Genomic DNA, 3,576 nt, shown 5'->3' on the forward strand with positions numbered 1-3,576 from the left:
GTCCCAGCAGCCGGTGGTATATCCCAGACTCGCGTGTCAACTGTATCTGCGTTCTCAGGACGCAGATACAGTTCAACCCAATGCTGAAGCAGTGAATTAGCTCCCTGCTTCAGCATTAGTACAAAGGACTCTCCGGGCACAGCGCTACTTTAAACGCTGAGTCCATGGAAGCCCTTGATGTCACTGTCCATATATGGACAGTAACGTCAGTGGCTCCTCCTGGAGCAGAATCCCCGGCCAGAGCGTTGCTGACGCTATGGCTGGGGATTTCCGCTCCTAGAGGGGTTCCATATATGGACAGTGAAGTTAGTGGCTCCTCCTGGAGCAGAATCCTGGAGCAGAATCCCCGGCCATGGGGTTGCCTACACTCTGGGGGGTCCCAATGGCTACAGGGGGGGTATCGCAATCTACATGGGATGGCACTATCTTTAAGGGGTGTTTGGCACTATCTACATGGGCACTGTGGCACTATTTACAGCTATTTACAGCTATGGGGCATTATAGTTTATGGTGGTAGCTATGGGGGCATTATACTGTATGGGTCATCTATGATGGCAAAATGCTGTATGGGGCAGCCATGAGGGCATTATGCTGTATGGGGGCAGCTATGGGGCATTATACTGTATGGGGGCAGCTATGGGTCATTATACTGTATGGGGGCAGCTATGGGGCATTATACTGTATGGGGGCATCTGTGTGGTCATTATACTGTATGGGGGCATTTGTGTGGGCATTATACTGTATGAGTGCATCTATGAGGGTATTATACTGTATGGGGAAGCTATGGAGGCATTATATTGTGTGGGAGGCACTATGGGAGCATTATAGTGTATGAGCGGGGATTTGGCTGGATTATAAGGCGTGGCTTAAAAGGGAAAAAATGGCTACGCACGCCGCAGTGGTTGTCCTTCTTTGCGATACTTGAAAGTTGTCAGGTATGCAAAAAATACCACAACACACTGCTCAGGGGCAGGTTGGGACCATTCAGTGTTTCCAGGTATTAATTGGAACACTAGGAATTCGTGGGTAAACGGGCAACAGGGGACAAATAAACTAATAATTGACCATCTGTCAACTATCATGCTTAACTTAAGGTATCAAGGGATGCAGCACCATCAACAGAGCTTTTCCCTACCCTGACACTGCTAATATTATTGCCAGGCAATGCCACTAATACCACCACAAAGAGCCCAAGTAATTTTACCACACAGAGATCATAAATATTGTACATATAGTGCCAAAATAAATAGAAATAGTGCCTAGATAAATAGTTCCTACAATGGCCAGATATTTAATGCATAAAGTGCCCATAAAGTGCCCATATAGTGATCAGATGATGATGTGCCCAGAATTTATCAAGAGAAATAGTGTATCTTTCAAAATGTTCTACAGAGTCTACACAGTTTACTTAGTGGTCAGGTAGAACATACAAGGCCATATAGGGTATACACACCCAAACCATTACCATGTGGAGACATGCAATGACCCAATAGTGTTGTGCTGGAATTAGTGCAGCAGTTTAATGCAATGAGTTGCTGTGAACAGTCTTCCAGTAAGTAGACCCCTTTTTGCAGAAGGTATGTAATGAATTTGTAGTAATCTGGCCAGTCACTTGACATACTGGTGACTATAAGGGCATGGCACAAATATTGCCATTCTCAGCAAGGTTAGAATAAATTATTAACAAAATCTGAACTGCACAGATATCCATTATACCTAAGTGATGTTCCCCAGCCTCCCCCTTCTGTACCCCTTCATTTAGTGCCAGCTGTGGGCTAACTACACTGCAGCCAAGATTCTCTTACTTTTTCACTGGGCTAATCCTAACTCATTAACCTTATTACATTGGATCCAGTAGCTCAGTTTCCGAGACCTGTGGAACTTTCTCAGCTGACACTATGAACCCCAACGACCATTCAGCCATCTGGTACCCATGATTAACCTTCTTCAATAGCCCTAACCTACCAATAATTCTCTCTGGTTTTGCACTCTTACATTGGCTCACACATTGGGGCAGATTTCTTAAGACTGGCATTTCATATGCCATTCTTAAAAACGAATTTGCTGGAGTAAGATGCAACATTTATTAAGACGTGCCATGTGCTACAATTGTGGCGTAATGACCGCACCTTATCTATCCCCCATCACATAAAATAAAAAGTGCATACCTCACCGCACCTCTTCTCCGTTCCCTTTTCATGCCGCGGCTCATTCAAGTTACTGAGTCACACAGATGAACTGCTGCATGAAGAGGTAGCTAGAGGGGCCTGGAGCGGACAAGAGGAGAGAAGGCGAGTGGTGAGGTAAGTATAAATATTTGGGTTTTTTTATGTGTCCAATAGGGTAGTGGAAGGGAGGGGGGTTAGGCATGTGCCTCTTCCTTGCTACACCTCACAGCAATTAGCAGGCGATGATTTCTGCTATAATTTATGCCAGTTTTCTGGCATAGATTATAATAAAGTTGTTGTTCCGATGGAGGCCACTCACCCTTTGACTAAGCCCCATCTCTATTCTCGCCACTTTCAGATAGTGGCAAGAGAAGGAAAAAGTCGCAAATTTTATCTCAACTATGGCGTGCAACCAAAATCTGAGACTTTTTACGTCAGAAAACTGACGTAAACCGCTTGATTTATTCCCCCCATTGTCTTAACTCGTTTTCTACACAAGGCAGGGGTCTCTTCTGCCCTATATCATATTTATAGGATTAATACAGACAATACAAAAAATAACTACACATTGCTTTTGACCTAATAAGTCTTATATGTTAATGCATTTTATAATTTATGTTTATTAGCTCTTTTCCCTAAAATGAGACAGATTGTACTAAACGCTACAATTGTTTGCTCTGTGCTCATGTGTCAATAAAACGAGATTTAAAAGAAAAAAAGACACTCTGCCTTATTCAGTCTATCTCATATCATATGTGGGTTACATGGGAAATAAACATGCAGTACTTTAAATAATCATTCTGACTTTTTCTAAGTAGAAAGAAGGTAAAAATATTTCTAAACTAGAAGCATTCTGAAAGGAAGAGTGGGAAAATTCCTAAAAAAAAACAACACAAAGAAACCATTAGCAATGTTTCCGTCACCATTGATGTCAATGGTGATACGAACGGAAGCTAAGGTCTCCGTTTGACTTTCCGTTGAGGGGTTCCACGATGGAAACCTCAGACGGAACCCCTGAACGGAAAGCCAACACTGATATGAACAGGCCCTAACAGTATGCCCCAACGTTTACACATGACAAATGTTAGATTGAATTTTTCCTATGATAACTACAGCATATGAATAGTAATGATGCATTAACATTTGCAGAAAAAAATTAACATTTCATGTAGAGGTTATTTTTATATATTTGCAGTAAGAAAATCAAAAGAAAACATGTCATTTGGCAAGTGAAATCCAAACATATGTCTTAGACTTTTTGGATAATGTATAATGTCAATAATATGTCATGACAAGTGACTTCCTGTATCTGTTTTCAGACTTTTTTTATCAGTTATTCAGTATGACTCATGTATCTAATGTCATTGGACACAAATATGCCACATATACATGACATGCTAGAACCCTA

This window comes from Rhinoderma darwinii, chromosome 2 (genome assembly GCF_050947455.1).
Source record: "Rhinoderma darwinii isolate aRhiDar2 chromosome 2, aRhiDar2.hap1, whole genome shotgun sequence".
In the NCBI taxonomy this organism is placed as follows: Eukaryota; Metazoa; Chordata; class Amphibia; order Anura; family Rhinodermatidae; genus Rhinoderma; species Rhinoderma darwinii.